This window comes from Pinus tabuliformis, chromosome 9 (genome assembly GCF_031772625.1).
Source record: "Pinus tabuliformis cultivar Carrire ecotype Pingquan chromosome 9, CPIR1, whole genome shotgun sequence".
Classification (NCBI taxonomy): Eukaryota; Viridiplantae; Streptophyta; class Pinopsida; order Pinales; family Pinaceae; genus Pinus; species Pinus tabuliformis.
Window position 1 is genome coordinate 1,283,313,110 of NC_142307.1, and position 14,749 is coordinate 1,283,327,858.

Consider the following 14,749-nt stretch of genomic DNA (forward strand, 5'->3'; position numbering starts at 1 on the left):
GGGGTCCGGGGCAGCGCCCCAAAAAATTTTGGTTTTGGACCCTATGTTAGGTTGGGTGGACCCACTTATGGTTTTGTGCATGATTTTCACACATGTTTTTTGGACGCGATGGTTTTCGGTCCATGGTATTGGACGTGATGGTTTTCAGTCCATGGTATTGGATGCTTTGGCATGTATAAATATGTATTATAACATTGAAAGGAGCATAATGAAAAATCAAGCTGGTAGTCCCAGTTTTGCGATCCAGTGGAAAATCTTTGTGTATATGTGTTTTATGTGTTCTACTCTCGCATTATTTATTTTCTGTGTTTTAGAATTCGTATGCAGGTAATTTCTGCATGGGGTTAAAACCTACGTTTGGTATCAGAGCAAATTTGGCTTCAAGGGGACGCGTTTGTTGCTGAGGGGTTTCGCTTAGGCCTGTGGTAGACCCTGTTCAGTGGGAGATCTGTGAGATCGATTCTGGTGGTGAAATAAGATGGTGAGTAGTGGAAAGATAGATATCGAGAAATTTAATGGTCAGAGTTTTGAGTTGTGGAAACTCAAGGTGGAGGATCTGTTGGTGGATAAAGATCAGTGGATCGCGGTAGATCCGGGTACTAAACCAATGGGAGTGTCTGATGAAGAATGGAAGAAGTTGGATCGGAAGGCAAAGAGCACAATACGATTGTGTCTCAGATTCAGTATTGCTGAATGTATCAGGGGAAGCTACAAAAAAGGCTTTGTGGGACAATTTAGGGACTTTGTACCAATCTAAGTCTCTGGTGAATAAACTGTTCCTACGGAAAAAGCTGTATAACCTGAGGATGAAAGATGGAGACTTGGTGATAGAGCATCTGAACACATTTAATACTGTGGTAAGTCAGTTAGCATCTGTTGATATTAAAATTTCAGATGAAGATAAGTGCATCAGTTTGTTGTGTTCTCTACCAGATTCGTGGGATAGTCTGGTTATTGCAATAGGTAGCAATGCAACTGGCTTGCAGTTTGATGAAATAGTCTCAGCCTTGTTGACGAAGGAGATGAAACGGAAAAATATGGAGAGCCAAAATGGTGATGCCTTATCTATACGAGGACGGTCCCAGAACATAAACAAAAATAAGTCATCAAGTGGGAGACCTAAATCTAGAGGGAGATCTAAATCTCCTGGAAAACATGTAAAGGTGGTGTGCTAGAAATGTGGAAAGGAAGGCCACTTCAAAAGGGACTGTAAATCTAAAGCTCCTGACAAAGGAAAGGGATCTGATGAGGCTCCTTCTGCAGAGGCGAAAACCACCTCAGATGAAGGTGGGGATGTGTAATTGGCTTCTTCAAGTACACATGCAGATCATGAGGCATGGTTGATTGACTCAGGTGCATCCTTTCACTTCACTCCCCATAGAGAGTGGTTCTGTGAGTATGAGAAATATGATGGTGGTGATGTCTTCTTGGGGGATGATAGGAAGTCTAGAATCATTGGTCGTGGAAAAGTAAAGTTGAAGCTGCAAGGTGGAAGGGTTAGAACACTTCCGGGTGTTCTGCATATTCTTGCATTAGCCAGAAATCTGATTTCTGTTAGTAAGCTGGATGATGCAGGTGTAAAAACAGTGTTCGAGAAGGATACCTGCAAGATGGTTTGGGGAGCACTGGTATTGATGTGGGGAGTTTGGATTGGAACTTTGTACAAGCTGCAAGGTAGCACTGTTGTTGATAGGTGCAACAGTTCCGTGGTTCCTAAAAGTGGAGTACAAAATCTAGTGGTCTCTGGAGAAAAGACCATGCTGTGGCATCAAAGGCTTGGAAATATTGGAGAGAAGGGCCTTCGAATACTTCATGGTACAGGTATGGTAGAAGGTATGAGTAACAACTCTCTAGATTTTGATTTCTGTGAAAATTGTGTATATGGAAAGCAGAATCGGGTGAGTTTCCCCTCTAGTGGTAAGAGGACGAAACATATATTAGAGCTTGTGCATAGTGATGTGTTTGGACCTGTGAAGGTTCCATCACTGGGTAAGTCTGTGTACTATGTATCATTTATAGATGACTTCTCAAGGAATACATGGATATATTTCCTTAAGAAGAAATCTGAAGTCTTTGATAGGTTTAAAGAATTTAAGGCTCTAGTGGAAAACTAGACAGAGAAGAAGATAAAGGTGCTGAGGACAGATAATGGTGGAGATTTTTGCAGTAAGGAGTTTGAAGAATTTTGCAAGAAGTGTGGTATAGCACAACAGAAGACTACTCCATATACACCTCAGCAAAATGGAGTTGCAGAAAGAATGAACAAGACATTGATGGAAAGGGCACGAAGCATGCTCAGTGGTGCTGGGTTAGGACATGAATTCTGGGCAGAGGTGGTGGATACTGCATGTTACCTAGTCAACAGGTCACCTTCATCAGCGTTGGAGGACAAGACTCCACAAAAGGTATGGACTAGTAAGAAACCCTCTCTTTCACATCTGAGGGTATTTGGATGTGATTCATATGTACATGTTCCAAAGGACAAAAGAACAAAGTTGGATAGTAAATATGAAAAGTGCATATTTATTGGGTATAAGGATGGTTTAAAGGGTTATAAGCTTTGGAACCCAGTAACAAGGAAGGTTATGTACAACCAAGATGTGGTGTTCAGAGAGGTGAAAGATGTTATTAAACATGAATTCCAGCGAAAGGAACCTGAGAAGATAGAGTTTGAGCTAAAGGAGGAAGAATCAGACTCTACAGCAGAAGAGGAATCAGAAGATGAAGAGCCACAAACTCCGGCTGTGAGAAGATCAGTTCGAGAAAGAAGGCAGCCAGAAAGGTATAGTCCATCTGCTTTCTGTTCAATTTTTTTTTGTCTGTTACTGATGATGATCCCAGAACTGTGAAGGAAGCAGTGGATTCAGAGGATGGAAAACTCTGGAAAGAGGCCATGGTTGATGAAATGGCATCTTTGCACAAAAATGAGGCTTGGGATCTGGTGGAGTTGCTGGCTGGAAGGAAACCCATTGGCAGCAAATGGGTGTTCAAAAAGAAGACAAATGTAGAAGGAAAAGTGGAGAAATACAAAGCTCGGTTGGTAGCAAAAGGTTATTCCCAGGTGCCAGGAATTGATTTTGGTGATTTTTTTTCTCCTGTTGCCAAGGGAACTTCTATTAGATTACTTTTATCTGTTGCTGTTGCTTTTGATTTTGAGGTAGAACAGATGGATGTGAAGACAACATTCTTCATGGGGATCTGGAAGAGGAGATCTACATGAAGCAACCTGAAGGTTTTGCGGTGAAGGGTAAGAAAGAACTGGTATGTAAGTTAAAGAAGTCTCTATATGGGTTAAAACAGTCACCAAGGATGTGGTATCAGAAATTTGATACATTTATATGGGGACTTGGCTTCACCAGAAGCAAAGTAGATCACTGTGTGTATTTTAAAATAATTGGTGACTGTGTTATTTATCTGGTCTTGTATGTGGATGATATGTTGTTGGTTGGAAATGAAAAAGAAGTTATCCAGGATTTGAAGACCCAATTATCCTCCAAATTCGACATGAAAGATCTTGGTGCTGCAAAATATATTTTGGGCATGGAAATTAAAAGAGATCGGGCAAAGAGGAAGCTCTGGTTAAACCAGAGGAAGTATGCCAAGACAATATTGCAGAGGTTCAATACGCAGGATAGTAAACTGGTGAAGGTTCCTATTCCTGTAGGTGTGAGGTTATCTGCTGAACAGTGTCCCAAGACACAAGAAGAGGAAGAGGACATGCCCCATGTTCCATATGCAAGTGTAGTTGGTATCCTGATGTATGCAATGGTCTGTACTAGACCAGACATTGCACATGCAGTGGGAGTATTGAGTAGGTTTATGTCAAAACCAGGGAAGGAGCACTGGACAACAGTGAAGCGGGTTTTCAAGTATTTGCGTGGCACTAGTGATTATGGTTTGTGCTACCAAGGAAGACCAGGATTGGACAGAGTGTTGGATATTCATGGCTTTGTTGATGTAGACTGGGCTGGAGATGTAGATTAGAGAAGATCTACAAGTGGGTATGTGTTTAACCTATTTGGAGGTGCAGTCAGTTGGATGAGTAAGAAACAATCTGTGGTGGCACTGTCAACTACAGAGGCAGAATACATGGCAACCACTCATGCAAGCAAGGAAGCAATTTGGTTGCAGAGATTGTGTTCAAGTATGGGGTTAGTATAGGAAGCTATAAGGATAGACTGTGACAGCCAAAGTGCAATTTTCTTGGCAAAGAACCCTGCATATCATTAAAAGACAAAGCACATTGATGTTCAGTATCACTTTGTGAGGGATATGATAGAAGACAAAAAGGTGTTGCTGGTAAAGGTGGACACTTTGAAGAATACTGCAGATGCATTGACAAAATCTGTGAGCTCTAAGAAGTTCTCTTGGTGTAGAGAGATAATGGGCATTTTAGGGCTGGAAAAATGACTAAGCTCTCTTGTGGCCCCCTGTGGAAAGAAAACAACAAGTGGGAGAATGTTGGGTTGTGTTATATTCTTTCCATGTAGTTAACAGGGGGTTTGAGGGGCACCCCTAACCCCACTTTATGGGGTTCGGGGCAGGGCCCCGTAAAATTTTGGTTTTGAACCCTATGTTAGGTTGGACGGACCCACCTATGGTTTTGTGCATGATTTTTGCACATGTTTTTTGGACGCGATGGTTTTCGGTCCATGGTATTGGACGCGATGGTTTTTGGTCGATGGTATTGGATGCTTCAGCATGTATAAATATGTATTATAACATTGAAAGGAACATAATGAAAAATCAAGCTGGTAGTCCCGGTTTTGGGATCCAGTGGAAAATCTCTCTGTGTATGTGTTTTATGTGTTTTGCTGTCGCATTATTTATTTTCTGTGTTTTAGAATTCATATGCAGGTAATTTCTGTACGGGGTTAAAACCTACAGGAGTTGCAACATTCTTGCTACAATACTGGTGCTCATCAGCTCCCATATCGACTCCTCTTCTGGTTCATCTGATTCTTCATATGATTCTAAGCCTCCTTCACTGCATACCGTCATCATGTCAAGACCCATTGCAGGTGCAGGAACCCATCCTGGTGTTGGTTCTGATTCTACCCCGGTGGTCACATCTAGTATAACTGTCTCAAGAACCGTTCCGGAAACTCCCATGTTACCTTTCATGGATGGGTTAAGCCTCCTGGATTTTAACCAGTTGATTAATGACCACATACACCATGATGCTAGTTGGCCAGCTATGTCGACTAAGCTTCCCTCTGACATTCCCAAGTCTAAGGGTAATTCTAGAGAAGACCCTACCAATCACATCTACTCCTTCCATATGTGGTCTTTATTCAATTCCGTCACCGATGATTCCATTCGTCTTCAGTTGTTCCAATGCACGTTCACTGGAGTTGTTGCTAAGTGGTATGTTGACCAGCTCGCCACGTCTCATTCCATTTTTGCGACGCTTGATAAAGCGTTCCTCTCATATTTTTAGTTACCTCCATATGACACCGGTACAAAGCTCTTGACTGCATTTTGTCAATCCTCTGCCACCCGTATTTCTGATCATGTCGAGGAATGGCGTAGAAGGAGGAGCATGTGTCGTGCTATGCCCTTCAAAGATCGTTTCTACCTCGATTGGTTTCTTAGGACTCTTTTATCACCTATTTCCAAAGATGTCGCATCTCATTTTCCTTAGACAGAGGAAGAGGCTCTCTAGACTGCTCTAAGATATGACTTGATTTATGCTCAATTTGGTTATGTCTATACTGTGATACCAGACCTCCCCCATCCTGGTGGTGCCAATGCACCAGGGGAATCTCATGCCACCGACAGTATCATTGGAGCTATTTCATATCCTTCACCATATACTTAGCAGAGTTATGGCTATCCGTAGAGAGGCACCAGTTCAACTAACACTTATGCCCCTCCTGCTAGCAACGTGTATTTAGGATAAAGCACATTTTATGCATTTACCCGTCCACATCAGCAGATGTTAGAGCCAACTAGTGCTCAAACTGTCTATTAGACCATTGCCCCTTCACCATATTATACTTATGCACCGTCGAGAACTCCATCCCCTCAGGCATTCACGTTGCAGCCTCCCATGCATCCTCAGCCCCAACAGCCACCGTGCCCTAAGGGTCAAGTGTTTGCACAACGTAGTGTGACCAATCCCAAAAATTCAAAGAAAAAGAATAAGGGAAAATGTAACAAGGGTAACTAGGGTAACCAAGGTAATCAACCTAATGAACCCCAGGGGAACCAGCCTAACACCAACAACCAACAACAAGGTGACCAACCCAAGTAGAACAAGGCTATTCGTACGAACAAGCCTTGTGCATGTTGTGGTGTACATGGCCATTATACTCATGAGTGTCCCCTCTTACCCCAGATGCGCCAAATGTGGGAAGCCCAAGTAGCTTCTAGAGGTTAACTGCCCATACAGCAACTGCCTCAGAATTTCGTGCCATCTCAACCGACCGTGCTCACAAATCCTTTCCCTCAGTAAGGATTTGTTGCTGCTCAACCTCAGCCAAGTCAAGCAACTCACCTTTCCCAACCTTCTGGTCTTGGTGACTACCAGATCCTCATGATGAATTCTGACAAGGTCAATACCTTTGATGTTAACTTCCAAACTTGGTCGTGTCAATATGACAACCATCGACTTTCTCCACCACTAAGTCCAAAACCAAAGCATCTAATGAGCCTCCTATGACACCAAATGGTCTGCTCTAGATCCCTCAACCTAAAGTTGAGTGAATTCCTAAGATCCCCAAGGGACCATTACGTTGTATTGTGGCTTCTAACCAAGTTTCCCATACATACAATATAGTAGACGACTTGGCACAATCACTTGCCACCATGTCGACGCTGGAGGTTCTCCAGTCATTCCCATCACAAAAGAAATCTCTCCTAACTGCTTTGGGCATAGTAGATACTTCAGATGATTGTTTTATTGTCTTCCTCGTTAATACGTTAGGAACATCCTCCATTACCTCCATATGTTGCTTTCCAGATACCAATTTGAGTCCGTAATTCCATCATATCCCGATGCATTATTGGCGAAGGCGCATCCACCTATGTGATGTCCGCTGTTATTTGGAAGAAACTCAAGTCACCTGAGCTTTCCCCATCCACCATCACTTTGTGTGCTTGGGACAATCACTCCTCCCAGCCTCTCGGCATGTATCACAATTGTTTAGTGACTCTTGCGGGCAAGACTATTCATGTCAACATTGAAGTTATCGATGACCCTCTAGATTACAACATTCTCTTGGGTCGTAGTTACACTTATGCCATGTCAACCGTTCCATCTGTGGTATTCCACAAGATGTGCTCCCCCCATGAAGGGAAGATCGTCACCATCGATCAGTTGACATACTACGAGCTGACATCCTTGACCTCCCCTGAGTCCATTATCTCATCGATGTCCAACAAGCAGTTTTCTACCCCTCTCACTAGTGTTTCACCTAAAGTATACAAAGATTCCTCATTATTATGTGCTTTCCCTTGTCCTCCTCCTCCTATCTCTGAGCATATCTCTTTGAGTGTTTGCATCTTACAGGTGTCACGAGCTACTCACAAGAAGTTTGGTACATCTAATCCACAACCATCTCTTCAACACCTCGTGGTTACCATCCCAACCGATCCATCTAGATCCAACCCCCAGGACCTCCTCCTTTTGTGGGTGCCTCCCCTTTGTTCCCACCAGTAACTATTCCTCCTGGTCTCAACCATCCAGGAGTTGTTCTACTGGGACATTACGCTACAGGACATTACCCAACCAAACCACAAATACACCTTCTTGGGGACCCCCTGCTCATCCTTCCTGTTATATATCCCCTCCTTGGTCCTATGCATCTCAATATCATTCCCAACCACCCAACCAATCATTTCAACCTTACAATCAGCCACAACATCATTGGAATACCCCACCCTAGGGGTGGAGGCCCCATTTCAACAATGTTCCAGCTCTATTGCCTCCATCACCTACCCAACCGCAACTCTTGCACTCTGCTTCATCGAGGCAACCCGAGATGCCTACCCAGCCAAATCCAAACCCAAATAATAAGCAATCCCAACAAACATACGTTGAAGAGACATCATACCCAGCTTATCCTGTTGAAATTCAGGAGATCAACCTGAGATCTAGGAGAATTCTTCCAGATAACCAACCTCCCTCTCCACATAAGGAGGTTGAGGAAAAAAGACTGGAAAGAAACCTTAAAGCAAATCCACCCTTTCCTAAAAGATTAGCCCAACCACACTGGCCTACCCCAGAAGAAACTGAACTTCGGGGAGAATTGGAAAACCTATATGTAAATATTCCCCTTCTCCAGGCAACCAACGATGTGCCTATTTACATTAAATTGATTAAGGAGAAGTGCTTTAAACATCCAGGAAGAAGAAAAAGGGATTCCATACCATTAATGTCATTGGGTAGTTATCTGACTTAATGTTGGGGTAGACAATATGTCCAAAATACTTAGACCCTGGAAGCCTTGTAGTCGATGTCCACATCAATGACACCATTGTCCCACACACTTTGATTGATCCTGGGGCTGCCATTAATGTGATGACCAAGGACACCATGCTCAAGCTTAACCTCCAAGGATCATTAAGGAAGACCCCAATAGTACTGCAACTTGCAGACCGTTCCACAGTCACCCCTAAGGGAATTGTGGAGGAAGTGATGGTCTCCATTGATTCCTGATAGTACCGAGCAGATTTCCTAGTTCTCCAGCCTAAGGCTAAGCTAATTGGTTACCCTCTCATCTTTGGGAGGCCATGGTTGGCCAAAAATGATGCCTAAATTAGCTGCAGAGCTGGGAATATGACCATCAAGAATGGGCATATGTCCAAACAATTAGTCCTATACCCTCTTGCTCAACCCTCCCTAGAACATGACTTACCTTTATGGTTGGAGGAGGAGGAAGAAGATGAGCTTTATTCTGCCGAACTGTATACTTTGGAAGCCATCATAGGAGGAGGACAACAAGATGAGGACAATGTAATTGAACACCTGCTCCAAAGTCCAACTCCTAGTCCATTATCACTAGAAGAAGAAGCACATGAAACACTGAATAGTCATACAATTGACTTATGCTTGGCCGATTCCAACCCAATCCGAGTCAAAACCATAGAATTTGGCCCAGAAAGAACCTTGAAGATTAATTCATCTCTTTCTACTTTAGAAGAGGAACAACTATGCAACTTGTTGAAAGAAAACTTAGAAGCCTTTACTTGGAGCTACAAGGAAATGAAGGGAGTACACCTCTCAGTGTGTACTCACCACATATACATAAAGGAAGGTTGCAAGCCAGTAAGGCAACCAAAAAGGAGGATGAATCTAGCCTCAAAGACATAATCAAGGAAGAACTGCAGAAACTATTAGATATAGGGTTCATTTACCCTATCTCTGACAGTGAGTGGGTCTCTCCTTTAGTGTTAGTTCCCAAGAAAAATGGGAAGTGGGGGATTTGTGTCCTTATAGGGAGCTGAACAAAGCCGCCAAGAAGGATCATTTTCCCTTACCCTTCATTGACAAGGTGTTAGATGGCATGGCAGGGAAGAAGTTCTTTTCTTTCCTAGATGGATTCGATGGGTACAACCAAATCCAAATTTGCCCAGGAGTCCAGGATAAGACCACTTTCACCTGTCCTTGGGGTACTTTTGCCTGTAGGGTCATTCATTTCAGCCTATTTAATGCTCCTGCCACTTTCCAGAGAGCAGTCTTGAATATCTTTGTTGAATTAGTTCATGACGTTGTGGAAATATACATGGATGATTTTACACCTTATGGCTGTGATTCCAAGAGGCCCTGACTAACCTAGGCAAAGTATTATGCAAATGAATTGAGATGAATCTGTCTCTCAGTTTAGAAAAATGTGAATTCTTAATGACTGAAGGGACTGTGCTAGGTCACTCAATATCTCAGCAAGGACTGCCGATGGACCCAAACAAAGTAGCAATCATTCAAAGGGTCCCACCTCCAAAAAAGTAGAGAGATGTTAGGAGTTTCTTAGGGCTAGCTGGATATTACAAAAGATTCATAAAATACTTCAGTAAGTTAGCCTCTCCTTTGTTTGGATTATTCGCCAAAGATTCTGAATTTATATGGTCAAAGAGCTGTTAAGAGGCTCTAGACATTCTAAAGGGTAAGGTAACCACTGCACCAATCCTTAGAGGCCCAAACTGGGCCCTCCATTTTCACATTCATGCTGATGCCTCACATAAAGCCATAGGAGCAGCCTTAGGACAGGTAGAAGAGAAATTGCCTTGTGCCATCCACTTTACCAGTAAAAACCTGTCAAAGGTTGAACTAAACTATACTGTGAGAGAAAAAGAACTCCTGGTAGTTGTGCATTCATTGAAAAATTTTAGGTATTACATTATAAGCTATTAGACATTTGTGCATACTGATCATGCTTCCATTAAATATTTGATGAAAAAACCAGATGTCAATGCTAGAATCATAAGATGGTTACTTTTATTACAGCAGTTTGATCTAACTATCGTTGATAAGCCTGGTAACGAAAATGTTGTTGCTGACTTTCTGTCTAGAATGAATCTACCTGCAGGTGAAGAAGGAATGGTGGATGATCAGTTCCTAGATGAGAATTTGTTTGCTATTTCAATGCTCTACCCATGGTTTACTGACATAGCAAACTATTTGGTGTCAGCACAGTTCCCACTAAACCTGCCCTCCGGAGAAAAAAGCAAGATAATCACGAAAAGTGCCCCCTTCACCTGTATTGGGGGCAATCTGTTCAAACTTGGCCCAGATAAAATCTTGAGAAGATGTGTAAGGGAAGAGGAAGTCTTTGACATCCTTCTCACCTGTCATGATGGGCCTTGTGGAGGTCACTTTGCACCAAAAAGGACAACATTCAAGGTGTTGCAAGTACGCTATTATTGGCCTACTCTTCATTAGGATGTGAAGAAGTATGTTAGTCAGTGTGGTCGGTGCTAGAGGATGGGAAAGTAGACTCCAAGAGATGAAATGCCCCTACAACCTCAAGTGACTTGTGAGCCATTTGACAAGTGTGGCATGGACTTCATTGGGCCTATCAACCCTCCTTCAAAGAAAAAACAACACATCATTATGTGCATTGATTATATGACTAAGTGGGCAGAAACCAAAGCAATCAAGGAAGCAACAAAGAAAAGGCGGCTGAGTTCCTAAGGGAAAATATATTCTACAAATTTGGGTATCCGAGAGAACAAGTCATCGACCAAGGCAACCAGTTCACCTCCAACATGATTGAAGAACTGCTCAAGCATCACAAGATCAAGCATAGGACCTCCACTCCTTATCATCCACAAGCTAATGGGCAAGTGGAGGTGACCAACAGAGCACTAGAGAACATCCTGACCAAGGTAGTGAACAACAGCAGAAAGGACTGGGCTGAGAGACTAGTTGAGTCCACCTGGGCCTATAATACAACATGGAAGACCACCACTGGATTTACACCCTATGAGCTGGTCTATGGAAAAAAGGCTTTGATGTCCATTGAATTTGAATATAAGACATTGATGATGGCAGCCCAACTATATTTATATCTCAGTCATGCACAAAAAGAAAGGCTGTTCCATTTGAATGGCCTAGATGAATTCAGAATGCAGGCCATCCTCCATACAAAGATAATTCAACTTCAGAGAAAGATCTGGCATGACAGGCATATCAAGGAGAAGCTATTTCAAGAAGGAGACTAGGCATTATTATATGCTTCAAGGTACAAAAACTTCAAGGGCAAGCTAAGAACAAGATGGCTCGGACCATATGTGGTGGAAAGATGCCATGACAATGGTTCAGTGTAGATCATAACTATAGATGAATAAGCCATTCCATTACTAGTTAATGGGCACAGACTGAAAATGTACAAGAAGCCGTCATCTAAACAAGAGTTCACTGACAACATCAATAAGACAGTTATGTGGTGGAGCAAGTTTCACCTCCTCCCTCATCAGGTCACTAAAAAAAAGAAGAAAAAACAGAATAAGGATTCAGGTGAAAACCTCCATGAGGTGCCTGAGTCCCATCTTTGGGTTGAAAACCTTCATGAGGCGGCCCAAGGATGAGAAAAATGGAAAGAAAAAGAAGATGCCTGGGTGAAAACCTTGCTTGAGGCGCCCAGGTCAGATACCTAGGGTGAAAACCTCTCTGAGGCAGCCTAGGTGTTTTTGAAAAAATATAATAATAAAAGAAAAAAAAAGAAAAAAGTAATTGTTTTGCAGGTGGATGAATCAGGGAGCAAAGAGAAGATCAAAAGGGAACCCTGCCTCACATGTATTCATCACCTCCACTCCTTACCATGCACCCCTCCATCAGTTCAATTGCTTTTCACTTCATTACTTCAATTCAGGTGAAGATTGTGTTTTCTACATAATCACCTTATCCATGACCATCATCCTTGCATCCACACACACTCCTACTCCCTCTATCCATTCATTGCAGCATCCTCACAGACACCATCAACAGACAACAGGGGAGGAAGAAAGATGACTACACATCAGTAGCAACATCAGATCTGTAGTCAAAGACACCATCAACAGACAACAAAGGAGGAAGAAAGATGATTACACAACAACAACAACATCAAATCTGCAGCCACAGACACCATCAACAGACAACAGAGGAGGAAGAAGAATGACCATCAACAACACCTCTGATCTTTGACACTTGCAGTGTGGCATTAAGGCCATAGGTAAGTATCCTACTCACTCACTCATCTGCATCATTTGATCAAAGGTTGTAAAGGTTAAGAGGTAGTTGGTTTGTAAGTAAAAAGGTGGTCAGTTTCCTCTAAAAAAAAAGGCTATGCCCTCCAAAACCTCAGGATCCCTATAACATGGGCAGTCTTCAATGACTTACCAGTAGAGGATGACATCAAAACCTTCATCTATGGTGTTATTCCTTCTATCAGTGAGGAGGAGACAAAACAAGGAAAAGCAGATACAGATCTAGATGGGGATGAGATGGATAAAGAAGAAACTAATACAGAGGGACATGATGAAGAAGAATACAAAGGAACATGATGTTGAAACAGAAGAGAAAGAAGGCAATGAAAAAAAAAGAAAAAAAAAAAGAAAGAGCATCAAGAAACAAAAGAGCTAAGTGGCTTCAGGGGCAGAGAAGCAACTGAACAATCAAATCCCATGAGCCTAATCAGCACCCATAATCTCATTGCAAATGATTCTCAACTAGCACTTAGATATCTAGCTACCCAAGGGCAAGCAAGTACACATTTTGAGGATATGTTTAGGCTGCTAAGAAATGATAATACACATGCCTGCTAAATAAGATGGAAAACACTGCCACATAGCTTGAAGATCAGAGAATATCAGTGGGTAGAAGGAGAAAGGAAAGAAGGTTGCTATAAACCGGAAGAAAAGACCACAACAGAAGCATGAGATGTCAGAGAGGCAACCAGAGCCACTAAGTTTCTCAGAGGATGAGCAACACTTTAAGTAAGGGGGTGATGATGAGTCTCATCATTGAGTAATTATATGGGCCTTAATTGGCCTTAATTCGCCTCCTAGCTTAGTCAAACCAACTATTCTCACAAATTATTGCATACTTTTGATTATATTTTGCTTATGAGATGAGTTAGAGTTGGATATTTTGCTTCGTGGTCTAATTTGCATGTAATGTAGGAATAAAGGATAAAAGCGATGGAAATGCAGGGATAAAAGGTAAAAGCAAGGAGCTATGATAAAAGACCTTGGTAAAAACTCAAATGGAACAAGGGAGAGGAATTAAAGGATGTAAATCATCCTCATTTACTGCCCATCCATTTGAATATCCCTCCATCAACTAAAAGTACAAACAACCAAATCAAGAGTACTAAAAGATAGCCAAACAAGTGGAAGTACAAGCAGCCTCCCTACTAGAAGGCAACCGAGCTAGTGAAAGTGAAAGGACAAGTTACCATTAAGTTGGGAGCTGTACATCCCTAATTTTGAGGGAAGCCATTGAGACTTCAGATGTATAAATAGAGAGGCTTAGGACCTTGTTTTTTTTTTAGTCAATTAGCCAGTAGTCAGTTAGCTAGTCAGGATTCAAACTTTTACTATGGAACTCTACTTTGAAACAGTTTGATGTAATACAATTCTTTTATAATGAAGATGAGTTTTGATTTGAGCCAACACTGAGTTAACTCAGAGGGCTAAAGCTCTTGGGTTAGGGCCCAACCCTAGCAGCCAAATCTCCTCTTTATTGTATTGTTATCCTAGCTTAGATTCATGTTTACTGTTCATTTACTTAAGCAATTCATTTCCATTGCAGCAGTAGCATGCATCTTGAGCCAACACTGAGTTAACTCAAAGGGTTGAATCTCTTGGGTTAGGGCCCAACCCTAGCAGTGAAAGCTCCTCTTTATTGTATTTTTATCCTAGCTTAGATTCCTGTTTTCTGTTCATTTACTTAAGCAATTCATTTCCATTGCAGCAATAACATAGATGCATGGTTTGATTGTTCATTTGGTTAAATAGGTGCATTTTGTTTACAGTGGTTCAACACAGATTTATGGCTTTCCTGTTCATGTACTTAAGCAACTTCTTGTTTTCTGTTCATTTGCTTGAATAGTTACAGTCTCATTACAGTAGTGCAGAACAGATTAGTTGTGATTTAGTTTGCTTCATTCATGCTTTCAAATAGCCTGGTAGCAAAGAAAAGATCCACAAGGTTTCTCACAGGTGTCTCGGCCTCACCTCCTCCCTTTGGGACCATGATGTGAGGAAGAAGCCCTGTAGCAACCCTAGAAACATAGGGTTTGGTCTTCACGAAGGGTTTTCCATT